The sequence below is a fragment of the Typopeltis vanoorti genome, chromosome 12 (genome assembly GCF_054136105.1).
Source record: "Typopeltis vanoorti isolate ZY-2024b chromosome 12, IOZ_Tvanoo_1.0, whole genome shotgun sequence".
In the NCBI taxonomy this organism is placed as follows: Eukaryota; Metazoa; Arthropoda; class Arachnida; order Uropygi; family Thelyphonidae; genus Typopeltis; species Typopeltis vanoorti.
Window position 1 is genome coordinate 83,889,172 of NC_143560.1, and position 16,862 is coordinate 83,906,033.

The 16,862-nt window shown below is 35.1% G+C and overlaps 1 protein-coding gene across 5 annotated transcripts in view; it reads right to left on the bottom strand.

The window, feature by feature from the left end:
- LOC150100946 (uncharacterized) overlaps window positions 1–11,560 on the bottom strand; it is a 322,775-nt gene extending 311,215 nt beyond the window's left edge. For 2 of the 5 annotated variants that reach the window (XM_090402231.1, XM_090402232.1), the window contains exon 1: window positions 11,339–11,560. The gene's annotated coding sequence lies outside the window, so the exon portion shown is untranslated. Of the gene's footprint in view, window positions 1–5,611; window positions 5,707–6,839; window positions 6,935–11,338 lie in introns of all 5 variants that reach the window. The other 3 variants (XM_090402230.1, XM_090402227.1, XM_090402228.1) reach the window with 3 other exon arrangements.
- Window positions 11,561–16,862: the final 5,302 nt, after the last annotated feature.

A 16,862-nucleotide genomic window follows, 5' to 3' on the forward strand; every position in this document is an offset into this window, starting at 1 on the left:
AAACATTAACAAATGATGATGAAACTCCAAGGCAAATAATAGTAGCAATATATAATCTTTATATATATATTCTTTCTTTTAAGGTTACATGGTGATCAGCATTCATATTTATAAATTTAGCGACACAAAAACACACATGTTGAACAGATTATTTTATTAATTCCTAATAAAATAAAACTTGAAGTTTCGACCCCTGTATCGAGGTCATCGTTGGAAGAATACAAGCGTATAAGGAACCAAGCTACATGCTCTAGCCCTGTATACCGGTAAACTAAATCTACGTAGTTAATTAATCCTTTTTCTTGCCAGACCTCTAGTGATAAAATAAATATATAAAATAAAATAAAAAAATAAATAAATAGAACTACAATAAACTGCTAAAGTCTTCATGTATTAATATTCTTCTGGATTTGTACAGTTCTGATTGTTATAATATGATTTCTTTCAGTTGCTTGAATGTTACAAACACTTCACCAGGTTGTCTTCTTCTAGTGGGATTTTTCTATGGCCAGTTTAGGTTGTTATGCAGGTTGTAGATGGGTCCTCCACATTCTTGAAATGGTTAGGCCATCATTTTTGTTGAGATTTGGGTTGTGTTTGAGCATTTCACGACTTTAAATTTTCTCTCAAACCAGGTTTTGGTGCGGTGTAAGAACTTGGTAGTTTTCCAATCTATTCTGTGGTATGTTTGGAGTGCGTGGTCAGAAAGACCGGTTTTTCCAAAATGGAGGTATTTAATGTGTCGTTTGTATTCATCTTGTCTGATTGGGATAGTTTGCCCTGTTTCCCCTATGTATGGTATGTTACATGTGCATTGTATTTTGTATACCCCTGCGTGGGCTAGGTGTGGAAGATGATCTTTAGAAGAACTGAGTAGATGTCTTAACTTATTTGGAGTTTGAAGGTGGTTTTAATGTTGTATTTGCATAGTGTTCTGTCTATTTTTTCAGAAATGCCTCTAACATAAGGAATGGCAATAGCATTCTTGAAATCTTTTTTGTTCTTACTGGTATCTTTATGGAGGATCTTATGAATAGTTTTTCTACTGTATCCATTTTTTATAACTGTTTGGTTGATGATCTTGTATTTCTGGTTTAGAGCTTGTTCATTAGAACAAATAGTTAGAGCTCTGTGTTTAAGGGTGCTTATGACACCTAGTTTTTGTGTTGGGTGGTGGTAAGAATTTTTGTATATGTATTGGGCTGTGTGTGTAGGTTTGCGGTAAACTGAGAAGGAAAGACAGCCAGAGGGAAGACGTGCGACAAGTGTGTCTAGGAAAGGAAGAGAGTTGTTTTTTTTTCATTTCAATGGTGAATTGGATATGTTTGTGTTGTTTGTTTAGGTGGCTAAGCAATGTATTTAGAGTTTCGCGACCGTGTGGCCAAACGGCAAAAATATCTTCGACGTATCTGAGTCAAATTTTGGGCTTTAGACATGCTGTCTCTAGAGCACGTTGCTCAAAGTCTTCCATATAAAAGTCAGCTATTAGGGGAGAAAGTGGTGAGCCCATGGTTGTACCTTCTTTTTGAAGGTAAAAATTTTTTTGCCACACGAAATATCCGGAACTGAGCATGTGGGCAAAGAGGGCCGTGATGTCATGTGGAAATATGTTCTGTAAGAGTAAGATAATATCATTGATTGGGACAATGGTGAAAAGGGAAGTTATGTCAAAAGCTGACTAATAAATCTTGGTCATTGAGTGTAATGTTTCTAATTTTATTAATAAAATGTTGTGTCTTTTTTATGTAGGAAGGGGACTGACCTACCAATTCCTTGAGTGTGGCTGCTAATTTTTTGGCTAAGTGATAATTTGGGCTGTCAATTCCTTCAACAATCGGACGTAGTGGTGTGCCTGGTTTGTGTATTTCTGGCACACCATAAATTCTGGGCACACGGGCATAATGAGGTATTAATTTTTTTGTTGTTTCTTCGGGCCACGTGTGGACAGATTTGATTAATTCAGTTGTTTTCTTTTTGTTATGTTTTGTGAGGTTGAAGTTTACCATTTGGTAGGTGTTGTAGTCCGATATCAAATGCTTCATTTTTTCAAAGTATGTTGTACGTTCTAAAATGACAGTGGCATTGCCTTTATCTGCTTTCGTGATTATAATGTCTTGGTTATTTTTTAAGGATTTAAGGGCTAGATTTTTGGTTTTGTTTAAGTTGGTGCTTAGTTTTTTGTTTGAATTTAGTATACATGATGTTTCCATTCGTATTTTATCAGCCAAATTGGTGGGGAGGGATCTTAAACCTCTCTCGATATGATAAACGATATCAAGTTTGTTCACTGACCTCGGAGCAATGGCATAGTTCAAACCTTTCTTTAGCAGTGAGAGTTCACCTTTGGTGAGATTGTGGTTTGATTGGTTGATAACCAAGCTGTGGAGCGATGGTGGTTGGTTGCTCCTAACTTCGTTTGTGGGCGATTGGCTGCTCCTTATGATGTCGGTTTGTGATTGGCTGTTACTTTCGTTATGGCATCCTGATGGTCTTGTGCTTTTCTGTTGTTGTGGGGCTTGAAATTTCATTACTAATTTATCTTTGTTTTTCAGTAATTTTAGACAGGATCACAGATGACTCAGCCAAGCACTTATTACTGAAAAACAAAGAAAAATTAGTAATGAAATTTCCCTACAACAACAGAAAAGCACAAGACCATCAGGATGCCATAACAAAGGAAACAGCCAATCACAAACCGACATCATAAGAAGCAGCCAATCGCCCACAAACGAAGTTAGGAGCAACCAACCACCATCACACCACAGCTTGGTTATCAACCAATCAAACCACAATCTCACCAAAGGTGAACTCTCACTGCTAAAGAAAGGTTTGAACTATGCCATTGCTCCGAGGTCAGTGAACAAACTTGATATCGTTTATCATATCGAGAGAGGTTTAAGATCCCTCCTCACCAATTTGGCTGATAAAATACGAATGGAAACTTCGTGTATACTAAATTCAAACAAAAAACTAAACACCAACTCAAACAAAACCAAAAATCTAGCCCTTAAATCCTTAAAAAATAACCAAGACATTATAATCACGAAAGCAGATAAGGGCAATGCCACTGTCCTTTTAGACCATACAACATACTTTGAAAAAATTAACCATTTGATATCGGACCACAGTACCTACCAAATGGTAAACTGTAACAAAAAGAAAACAACTGAATTAATCAAATCCGTCCACACATGGCCCGAAGAAACAACAAAAAAAATTAATACCTCATTATGCCCGTGCACCCAGAATTTATGGCCTGCCAAAAATACACAAACCAGGCACACCACTACATCTGATTGTTGAAGGAATTGACAGCCCAAATTATCACTTAGCCAAAAAATTAGCAGCCACACTCAAGGAATTGGTAGGTCAGTCCCCTTCCTACATAAAAAAGACACAACATTTTATTAATAAAATTAAAAACATTACACTCAATGACCAAGATTTATTAGTCAGCTTTGACATAACTTCCCATTTCACCAATGTCCCAATCAATGATACTATCTTACTCTTGCAGAACATATTTCCACACGACATCACGGCCATCTTTGCCCACATACTCAGCTCCGGATATTTCGTGTGGCAAAACAATTTTTACCTTCAAAAAGAAGGCACAGCCATGGGCTCACCGCTTTCCCCCCCCAATAGTTAACTTTTATATGGAAGACTTTGAGCAACGTGCTCTAGAGACAGCATGTCTAAAGCTCAAAATTTGGCTCAGATACGTCGACGATATTTTCGCCATTTGGCCCCATGGCCACGAAGCTCTAAATACATTCTTTAGCCACCTAAACAAACAATACAAACGTATCCAATTCACCATTGAAATGGAAAAAAACAACTCTCTTCCTTTCCTAGACACGCTTGTCACACGTCTTCCCTCTGGCTGTCTCTCCTTCTCAGTTTACCGCAAACCTACATGCACACACACACAGCCCAATACATATACAAAAATTCTTACCACCACCCAACACAAAAACTAGGTGTCATAAGCACCCTTTAACACAGAGCTCAAACTATTTGTTCTAATGAACAAGCTCTAAACCAGAAATACAAGATCATCAACCAAACAGTTATAAAAAATGGATACAGTAAAAAACTATTCATAAGATCCTCTATAAAGATACCAGTAAGAACAAAAAAGATTTCAGGAATGCTATTTCCATTCCTTATGTTAGAGACATTTCTGAAAAAATAGACAGAACACATGCAAATACACCATTAAAACCACCTTTAAACCCCCAAATAAGTTAAGACACCTACTCAGTTCTTCTAAAGATCCTCTTCCACACCTAGCTCACCCAGGGGATATACAAAATACAATGCACATGTAACATACCATACATAGGGGAAACAGAGCAAACTATCCCAATCAGACAAGACGAACAAAAACGACACATTAAATACCTCCATTTTGGAAAAACCGGTCTTTCTGACCACGCACTCCAAACATACCACAGAACAGAGTGGAAAAATACCAAGTTCTTATACTCCACCAAAACCTGGTTTGAGAGAAAATTTAAAGTCATGTGAAATGCTCAAACACAACCCAAATCTCAACAAAAATGATGGCCTAACCATTTCAAGAATGTGGAGGACCCATCTACAACCTGTATAACAACCTAAACTGGCCATAGAAAAATCCCACTACAAGAAGACAACCTGGTGAAGTGTTTGTAACATTCAACAGCAACTGAAAGAAATCATATTATAACAATCAGAACTGTACAAACTCCAGAAGAATATTAATACATGAGGAGTTTAGTAGTTTATTGTAGTTCTATTTATTTATTTTATTTATTTATTTATTTACTTTTTTTTTATCACTAGAGGTCAGGTAAGGAAAAGGTATACAGGGCTAGAGCATGTACCTTGGTTACACTTGTATTCTTCCGACATGTCCTCGATACAGGGGGTCAAAACGTCGTTTTATTTTATTAGTAATTAATAAAATAATCTGTTCAACATGTGTGTTTTTGTGTCCCTAACTTTATATATATATGTTCTGAGCAATAAAACTTGGAACTGAAGTATTAAACTGGAAACCAATAAATTATGGCATCTGACAAAGCTACTTTTTTTTTATGTTGCTCCCACTCACAAAGAGTTATTTACAAACCTATAGTACATCTTGTACCACAGATGGGCTAAGGATTTTTTTTCCCTATTTTAATCAATCCTTTAACACCACTACCCTTTAATTTATATATATCAATGCCATTGTAAAACATAGACTGACAGTTTATGAAATTACAATGTGATCTCTGCCTTGATACTTTGTTATATGCAGATGATCAGGAACTCCTGGTCAATAATGATAATGAACTGCAATATTCTGTACACCGTTTAAACCTCATTAATGAAAATTTTAATCTGCAAATATTAACTGTAAAAACAAATATTATAACTTTTCGCAGAAAAGAACCAATCTGAAGTAAAATATGAAGTGGAAATATATAATTCTTGAACAAGTGAAAAGCTGTAACTATCTTGGTTATAGTTTGACTTACAAAAAAGAAAATGACATTAATGATAAAATTCAAAAGTAAAGCAGTCCTTCTGAATAATTAATCAAGTTTTAATCCAGCATACATATAAAACTAATACTTACCTATGAGAGTGAGGCCTGGACTAACAGAAAACAAGATGAACCATAGCTTACAGTAGTAGAAATGAAACAAGAACTACAGGATATACATTACTGGACTAGACAAAAAAACAAAGATACAATGAATAAACTAAATACAGGTATATATCTAATAGATAAGCATAAGATGCATTACATGTAACTTATTTTAATGGTAATACAAAAACAAACTAAATTATAAACAGAGGTTTCTTATCTGGCTTGTACTTCACTAGATTTCAAACCAGCATTTTCAGAGCAAAAACAACATGTTACAGTTTACAGGTGGCAATGAGTATCTGAAACAATTATTGCTCGGGCAACTCCATGCAGTCCTAAGACTCAGTGTAAGAGATCAAACCTATCAACAAAATATCTACTGTACCTCTCCTTGAAAATATTAACAGATGAAACAAACACAACTACCTCAGGCAATCTATTCCATTCATTCACCACTCTCCAAGCAAAATATTTAGCCCTCATGCCCATGGTCACAACACTCTTACCAAGTTCTGGGAATGACCTCTTGTTCTGTTTCCTCTAGCCAAGTGCAAAAACATTATCACTACATGAATCCTATAAAATCCTTTAAGTAACTTAAATGTTTCTATCATATCTCTCCCCCTTTTTCATCATGTAATGACTTTATATAGCACATTGGTTTTCTTCCATCTAATTCTTTATGAAGGAGTGTCAATACATGACCTGCCAGTCCAGACTTGCCATAATAATGATGGACGAAAATGAAAGATCAAAGAAAACCAATGTGCTATAAGAAGCCATTACAGGTCAAAGGGATTGTTTTTAGAATCGGCAATGGCTATGAAGTATGCTCCTAACCTTAACAAGTATGGCTACACTAATTTGCCAAATATTTGGAAGACTGTTGTCTTAAGATCAACTCCTACACAACTGCAGTACTTTTTTTATAGCATTAAAATGTGACCATTCAGGACTTAATATCTTTGTCCATTACAATTTGAATTGTTTTGCTTACTCATTGCCACATGTAAACTGCTATGTTTTTGCTTGGATGATGGTTTGACAGCCACCAAAATATAAGCCAGTTAACAGACATATTTTTATAATTTAGTTTGTTTGGTGTCATTGCTATTAAAATAAGTTATAAATACATGACACCTATAATACAATATATCCAGCAATATAGGCAAAAATTGTTACGGTTGTAAACAAATGGAAAGGACCAGTATACCTCAAGAGATTCTTTGATGCATCCCAAAAGGAAGAAGACTTGCAGGTGGATCAACCAAGAGATGGTCTGAGACTAAGAGGCCACTGGGGTTACTACTGGACAGGATAATGATAATAATTATTAATCTTTGAATAATAAAAATGAAAATCCCATTTTCAAAATTTCTGTCAGAGTTTATTAGGTGAAACTCCTCATCAATGTTCCCTCTAAGCTGTGCATGCACACCAATCAAAAATAAAGTGCACACAAAAATTTTGATTTGAGAATTTCTAATGTACAGTCAATAATTTCTGAATTTACTATTAAAAGCAAATTAGATGATAAATCATACTTATCACTTATTTTATTTCTTAATATCTCCAATGTCTCCACTCCAATATTACCGTCACCCATTCCAACTTAATACACTCTAATCTTTAAAGGTACCTGTGGCATGACTATAAATAATAAATTACACGATAACCACAATAATTAACTTTAATGAAATTAAAGTACAGATATTTCGTACTGAAAATAACAGTACATCATTGGTGCATAGAAACAAGCAAATCAAAGAAACGGGAATACAAGGCACATACAGCAGTCGGTAGTTTACCAATTAAAAACTGTTGTCGCCTGCTAGAAATTAATATTAATAAATAATATTATTAAAAACTATTTTTGATGGTACATTATTATTATTATTTGATATCTAAAGGGAGTCCTAAGACTCATCGAGGGAGGGCACCTACTCTACAACTCTTTGTCTCCACCACTCAACCTCATCTACACCAACGCCATCTACTCCACCATCATCACCATTATTTTCACAGACAATCACAAACACCCATGGCGGAATTTGAACCTCCAGCCTTTTGGCTGGAGAGTGGATACGCTAACCAGGCCGGCACATAAAATAAGATATACATAAAATAAGAATCTCCTAAACTTTTGGGAGGGAGGGAGACAATCGTTCCGATTCAGATTTGGTCAATGTAAAAGGGCTTCTCAACTTTCTTTGAAAAGGCGTTCATATTTAAACTTGCTTCTATGAAGAAGATGAGCTTCATTCCACTGGATACTGTGTTTAGTGTCAATATTATGTTGTGCAAGACCAGACTTTTGAGGTTTCATGTATTCGTTATAATATTACATTCATTAATTCTTTTTTCCACAGAACGGCCTGTCTGTCCAAAGTATGTTAGATTACATTCACAAGGTATCTGTTAAATGCCAGCTAATGATAGCAGTGGTAGAGTTTGTCTTTTGTAGATGGCAACAGATTGTTAGTCAGCTTTGACATTGTTTCCCTCTTTACCAACATTCCATTATCTGACACTATTAATTTACTATATGATGATTATCCTCCTGATATTGCAAAGATTTTTGAATATGTTGTAGAATCAGGATTTTTCAGCTGGAAAAACAAAATCTATAGACAAGTTGAAGGCACTGCCATGGGTAGCCTTCTGTCTCCACCTTCGGCATACCATTTTTTCAACCATCTGGAAGACACCTTGTTCTCATCCATTCATCCCCAACCCTCTCATTGGTTTCGTTATGTTGATGATGTCTTTGTTGTTTGGCCTCATTCTGAAAATGAACTTACCACTTTCCTACAACAGCTCAATAACCTTCACTCACACATTCAATTCGCCATGGAAAAAGAAAAGGCTGGCAGTTTACCATTCTTGGACATCCTTCTTACATGCACAACCTCCAGTAATTTAACAACCAGTGATTATCGAAAATCTACCTTTCCTGGCAGATGCATTCATCAAAAGTCCGCTCATCACACCTCTCAAAAAATTGGTGTCATCAAGTCTTTAATTAATACAGCACATAATGTGTGCTCCTCTCCCTCAAGCTTACAACAAGAACTTCTCCCTATCATGAATTGTTTTGCTAGTTTGGGTCTCCCGCGATGAGTCTACTGACTCCATGGAGATACCCGTAATAATAATAATAATAATAATAATAATCAAAATGTTAACGGAATTTAATGGTTACAACCCTAATCAAATCCAGCAGATAATTGACTCCTATGTTCCAACACCTCAGGATTCTTCAACAGACCGCAGGGTTGCAATCCCTTATATTTCTGGCATCTCTGAAAACTGACTGGTAGAATTCTGAAGAAGTATCATCTCATTCCCACATATTTTTCTATCAATAAAATTTCTCATCTGTTGCATCTACAAAAGAAAAACTGTCAGCTCTATCATTAGGTGGCATTTATCAGATACCTTATGAATGTAATCTAACATACTTTGGATAGACAGGCCATTCTGTGGAAAAAAGAATTAATGAACATCAATATTATATCGAATACATGAAACCTCAAAAGTCTGCTCTTGCACAACATAGTATTGACACTAAACACAGTATTGTGGGATTAAGCTCGTCTTCTCCATAGAAGCAGATTTAAATATGAACACCTTTTCAAAGAAAGTTGCAAAGCCCTTTTACATCGCCCAAATCTGAATTGGAACGATTGTCTCTCTCCCCCAAAACTTTGGGAGATTCTTATTTTATGTAACCATCAAAATCAGTTTTTAATATTATTTATTAATATTAATTTCTAGCATGTGACAACAGTTTTTAATCAGTAAACCACTGACTACTGTACGTACCTTGTATTCCTGTTTCTTTGATCTGCTTGTTTCTATGCACTGATGATGTACTGTTATTTTCAGTATGAAATATCTGTATTTTAATTTCATTCAAGTTAATTACTGTGGTCATACACTCTAGTTACTTTTAGCTTGTGCATTGTGGGCAAACTAACACTAATGCCAGCAAGTTGAAGAGGCATATTTGTCAAGAGTGTCTACTATCTAGACAGTACAGTGACTTGAAATGGTGCAAATGGATTTTTAACTAAGCATCGGCAAACGCCAATGGATTTTTAACCACGCATATTTAAGAGAATTAATTCAGAGTTGTGGTTTGTTACTTTCGCCATTATGAGCACAGGCTACTGCACACATTGCATCTGAAACTAGAAACTTGCACACAAAATGTTTTTTCATGTTCACATGGGCTGCAAAAATTAGAGGGAATATTGCTAATGGTAGCTAGATATATCATCTAGTTATTATATACAATGTTGTATTTGCTTTCTAGTACATTGCAAATGTTTATAAAACTGTCATGGTCAAAAATATAAGTGTTTAACCACGTCGCCATCAATATGGATAAAATACATCACTCCTCTACACTTCATATCCATCATATATTTCAATGTAATATCAATGGTATTACAATTTTAATATGCACTTCACATCCATGATAACATGGACGTATATATATGTCTTGGCCTATTGGTGGTTAAGATTACTTTATGTTTTTTAGTCTATGAGCTACATATATGTATATTAATGCATTAAATATCTCAAGCACTAACTTCATATATTTAAAATTTCTCAAGCATATTTTAAATGTGTATATTTGAATTTTTAATGCAATAATTTGAAACCGTTTCAATTTTGAAATTAAACTGCTTTATAAGATTTTTAAATCATAAATAACACAGAAATAAATATATTTTATGGAATATTTTATCAAAATAGTATACAGCTATTCTAATACTAATAAACCTAAATTAAATCTCCTCCAAAGATAATATCCCAAACTAGAAAAAATTCAAGTATTTTAAATGTTAATATTTTGCAACTTAATGCATAAGGTGTAGAATCATTCCTAAACAGAAGAAAACAATATTTGTGGTTTGAATGGCAAATAGAATATAATTAACAATTTAGACTATATCATTTATTTATTTTTTCCCCTCAGGTATATATATATACCTGAAGGGAAAAAATAATAAATAAATGAAGAATCATGTAGAGGAAATTTTTTTGTTTTTAATCAGTCTTTCAAATGATAATTTTGACAGTTACTTTTATTATGTGTATTATCTCCACCTTGAAATTCCGAAAACAGATTTACCTTTCTGGTTTGTCAATCAGAAATGCAAATCTGTTTGCTATTCTAACTGTTTAAATAACTTATCAAATTTATTATATACTGGTATATCTGATTTAGGGAAGAATGTACAGCCATTGATGGACGGACGACGATGACTGTCTTATCGAAATTTAAACATACATACGCATGTGTATGTGTGTGTGTGTGTGTGTATATATATATATATAATTTTATTTAGTATTTAATGCCTCTATATATATACACACAGATTTTTTCGAAATTTGAATATACATATTTGCATACATCCGCATATATATGTGTGTGTACATTTATACGCATGCGCCTAAGTTCTATTAGGAATAGCAATAACCTTCTATAGTGTGTGTGTGTGTGTGTAGATAAGTATATATATACACATATACATACACGCGGATTGCGCACTCTACTAAGCAATAAAATGTACAAAACAGTTGGCGTGTGCGTCTATGCGTTTCCAGGGCCACTCATAGTAACAGGTGGTCAAAACCTCGTTTTCATTTTTTGCGAATATCTAATTAATAAAGAATAGTCGAAAAGGATTACACACTTACTCATCAATACAGGATACTCTGTCTCTGCTGGAAACCTTAAGGTGAGGTTGCAGCGCGTGATGACAACAGCATTTCACCATGAGTGCTATTTGAATTTTGGTGAACAGACATGTTACTTTGCCCTATATTTAGTATATGAGTGCGTAAACAATTTCAAGAAAGAAAAAGGGAGGTAAAAACAGAAAGAAAAGAAAAGTACTATGTAAAGAAATAAAAGCTCTCTAACACTCCTTCACCATAACGCCAGAGGCCGCGCAAGCGCAAAGATCACTGACCAGCAAATGGAATTGCACCAAATCAACGATGAGCACAATGGATTTGGAACTTGTAGATGACAATTTCATAAAATTTCTCATTTAAACGTTATGAAATTCTGAAATTTACTTCACTGTATAAAAATTCTTTCATAAAGCAAAATAAGTTATTCTCCTATCCATTGAATGATTGTGTGGTAGCAGTTTCTAGACAGGAAATGTAGACATTTAAATTCTATATAAAAACCAAGGTTAAACAAAAATAAATAAATAAAACAAATCCTCTAACATTTATTTCTCAGAGGGACATACGGCACTCTTTTTCTCTATAGGCAGACATTGACTTCGCCATTGCCAAAAAATATCCGATCGTTTCTTGAAGACCTGAAACGTAAGTACTCATTACGAGGGTGTGTTGAAAAGTTTTGATAATCACCGTGAAGGAATTGAGGTAGAACCATGTGTAACTTACACATTATTCTACATATTCCCGACGAAGTGTTATACACTTGTTACAACGCTGCTGTATCATTTACAATCCTCTGATAAAAGTCTTTCCCTTGTTGCACAAACTAGTCATTTTTTTTTGTTCTAGTTGTTTATCTGAACTTTTCAGATCCCATGGTAGACAAGGCAGCAACAACCGATAATTAATCATTTAACTTAAGTTGTCTGATGCATCGTTATCGTGCAAGGATTAGAGCCTATGATGGTCTAATATATAGATATGACTATGTATTAGATATGACTATCTAATACATAGTCATATCTATATACTGTTGTCCAGTGTTATTTCTTTATATTATATGATCTACTCTACATGCATAAATAAAAGTAACACCTAAAATATAGCAGACAACTGCCACCATCACATGATTCAGATCCTAATTAGTATATAAAATAAAGCTCCAACACTTTTTATTTATCAAAGATAGCAGAATGCTCCTTGTTAGCCCTAGTATCACATTCACTTTCTTTATCTTCCAACTCTTTTTTTTCGTTTATTTTTCATTTATTATTATTATTATGTGACACCTTCAAGGAGTCCACAGACTCATCGAGGGAGAGTGTGACAACAGCATCTAACGATTGATCTCCTACCAACTACTTTCTCAAAGAAAATTACTAATATTGGTAAAATACTTTCTGTTAAACTTTGATTACAGAAATTGTTTATGGGATGACGACCAAGATAAAGTGTATGAATAAACGGATTATATTAGTGTTGCCTTTTTGTTTTCATTGGCTATTAGTTTTCCCCTAGTGGACCTGGATAAGTCAAATGTAACAGAATTTGATTAACCCTGCAATAACAATTAGTTACTTAGCTTATAAACTTCAATTAAATCACATACCCTACTTCTGTTAGTTAAGTACCACAAGTTAAAGGTAATCAGCTAAATCCAGAGGAACAAAAGACCAGATCCTGATTAATAAAATTCATCATCATCATCATCATCCTTATACCCTCTTTTACCTTGCAGTGTGGAGGGTCCATTGATCATCGGACCTCACTCCGTTTACAGGATAAGGTGGTCAGCCTTATGCCCCGGTGTATCCTATGGCCTGTAGTGTTGAGTTCTCAAGGCCAGTTTGCCTGCTTTGCGGGATGAAAACCCCCAGAATAAACTGGGGAAAAAACCCTGCTGTCCAAGCCCAAGGCTGGCTAACTTGGCTATGGCTGAGGAAGATCCTTCAGCTCCTCACGTCACCGATGGAAATCGAACCTAAGATACTCCTTCCCCAGGCATATGGTTGCGAAGCGCATAGCCACTAGGCTAACCGCGCGGACATTAATAAAATTAATAATTAATAAAATTCTCAGAAATTAAAAAAAAAACTAACTTAAATATGGCATGAATAGACTTTAAGAAAGCATTCGATTCACCTCCCACACTCCTAAAATCACTACAAATATTTGGAATTAGCAAAAACATATGTTTGTTTCTGCCTGCTGCGATGAAATCGTGGAAAGCAACTTTAATAGCGAATAAGGAACGATTCGGAGATATCAGCATTAAACGTGGAATTTTCCAAGGTGATTCCTTATCACCATTGCTCTTCAACATTGCTTTGATACATTTATCTATGATACAGAAGAACACAAAACAAGGATATGAAATTCCTAAATGTAATATTTCCCATCTATTGTATATAGATGACTTGAAGTTATATGGAGAATCGGCCCAGCAAATAGACTCTTTACTGAACACTGTTCGATTTTCAATCAGGACAACAAAATAGAATTTGGTTCAGATAAATGCGCAATTTTATCTATTAGACAAGGAAAAATTAATGACACTAGCAATTTTAATTTTGATCAAGAAAAATATATAAAAGCAATTTCAGCTGATGAAAGTACCTAGGAATAAAAGAAGTCAGTGATATTCTCCACTCGAAAGTTAAACAACAGGAAGCACCAGAGTACATTAAAACAGAAATATTCTGAAAACAAATTAAATGGATTCAACACAACTAGAACAGTGAATTCATGGGCTATACCAGTGAATCAATACATAGCTGGCATAATAGATTGGACAAAAGAAGACCTGGACATACTGAACCGCAAAACTAGAAAATTAATGACTATGTATTATGCATTACATTCACGAAGTGATGTTGACCGGTTGTACCTACCAAGGAGAATAGGTGGACGGGGTCTGCTGCAAGTGAGACAGACTGTGGAAGAAGAAGAAATTAGTTTAAGAAGTTACATCGACAATAGCTCTGAGCCAATGCTTCAAGCAGTTACACGAGCCGGCCGTCTAAAAGCAACAGGAAAAAATCTGATTACAAATAGGAACAACAAAATAACCGATATGTGCGCTGGAAAAATAAACCCTTGCATGGGCAATTTCTTCAAGATACTAAGGACAAAATTGACGTGAATGGCTACAATATGGATATATTAAAAAAGAAACAGAAGGATTTATTCTAGCAGCCCAAGAACAGGCATTACAAACCAATCCAATGAAAGCAAAAATTTGAATATCAATAATAACAGCAAATGCAGATTATGCGATCAGAAAGATGAGACTGTGGAACATTTAATCAGTGCTTGCAGCAATACAGCTTAAACTGATTATAAAATCCGCCGTGATGAATTGGCCAAAATAATTCATTGGCATGTATGCAAAAAATATGGTTTTCTTACTTCTGATAACTGATGGCAACATAAAATAGAGACAGTATTGGAAAATGAAAGAGCAAAAATTCTCTGGGGCTTTCGAATACAAATTGATCGGCATTTGGAACACAATAGAACTGACGTCACAATTATCGAACATCGACAGGTTTGAATTATTGATATAGCAGTACCCATTGATAACAACATTAACAACAAAGAAGTGGAAAAAAATTACTAAATATCGAGATCTGGCAATCGAAATTGGCAGGCTCTGACTTAAAGACATTAAAGTCATCCCAATAGTTATCGGTGCACTTCGTACAACTTCAAAGAAGCTATCCAACCATTTACAGCAATTAAACATCAATGAAGTGAACCCATATGACCTACAAAAAACAGCATTACTTGGAACAGTCCACATTTTATGTCGCTACCTGAGGGACTATTCTTAAATTCTTGGGTAGAATCTGAATTGTTCTGTATCACAGTCAAATTGTTGTTTAAATGATATTTTGTTTGGACTGTGTATCAATTATGTAAATAAAATAATAATAATAATATATTCTCTAATGCCAATATATAAACAAATCTGAAAATATTTCATATAGCTCCTAAAGCTAGATAGATAAGTATGAACATATGCTGTATGATATATGATACCTATAAAATGGAATGGAGCTGCTCTAGAAATACGAATAGTAGACTACGAATTAAAGTTCATAAAACTTTTGTATCGCCTTTTATTCCAAAATGGAGCAGTGAATCTGTTATAGCCCAATTTAGCTTTGTGGCTCGAGGGGAAGTCAAACCAAGCTGTTAGCCAATTAGAGACAGTTGGCCCAAGCCTAATCAGCATCTGATGAAGAGACCACAGACAAGTGCTGCCATCTCGCGTCCTTAACCCTAACATGATATATTCTTGTCTGAATTGGCAGAGTTTCTACAGTTGATTTTCTTGAGTTTATGGGATCTATTTACCTATGCCAGAGATCGACTAAATTGGGAAGGCGCTGAAGAAAGGCTTTAAAAAAGTTCCATCAGCCAGCTTAGCACTGCAAATGCAAATTCTCGGTTGAAGTGCAAATGTCACTTCAACAGAGCATACTTCAAAAGAAGTACCGCTCGGTCCGACCGTGCACTACTTCGTTCACCTTGCGTTCACAGCGGCCGTGATTCCCGAGAGCTATAGGGTATTCCCACCCTATGTGACTGCTAATTCATTAGTACTATAGAAATAGAAAAATGACACAACATAAATAAAAAATGAATTTTAATTAGGAAAAGAATTTTGGAAAATTTTCTAATTTTTTTTCATTTTTCTTTTGTGGCGTGAGGGCCCCCTTGTCCCCGACCCCTGAGTGTGGTACTGACCTCATTCTTCTTCTAGCAATTATTATAAATTTGAAATTTTTAATGTATTACCTATTACAGAACTTTACTCAAAAGCAGTAAATCTCGGACACGTCAAGTGTACGAGAAAATATGTAAATTTTTCATTAACATATTAGTATTTAAACAAAATCGCATTTATCACTTCCAATAAATAAATTTTTATTCATATCAGTACATTAATTTTTTTTCAATATTAACCTTACACGTACATGCAACAGGCGATATAAAAATTTAAAAAAAAGCAGCTAACGCCTTTTATTCCTATACAGGGAGCACGTTAGTCCGTTCTAGCCCAATCTAACTTATGGAGACTGAGTAGACAGTTGAATCTCCACTGGTAGCCAATCAGAGATTGCTGGCCCAACGCTATCAGTAATTTAAGTAGCAAGCAATGAAGACACGGCTAACAAGTGCTGCCATGTCATAGTACCTAACCCTAACACCATATTTTTAATGCCTGAAAATAGTGTGGGTTCTATCGATTTTCTTGAGTTTACTGGCAAGCCAGTTTACGAAAAACTGGCTTGCCTGTGCCAGAAATCGACTATCTCGGGAACTGGTCGAAAAAAGTCTTTGAAAAAGTTCCCCTAGTCGGCGACCAGAATTGAACTCATGACTCTCTTTCTTTGGGCGGTTTAGAGCTGAGGAGTGCAAACACGACTTCCTCTCAGTTTCACTGGCATCCGATGTCATCCATATGTCTTAAGGCGCAATATTTTCACCCACGCTCTTTAATCTAGTCGGCGACTAG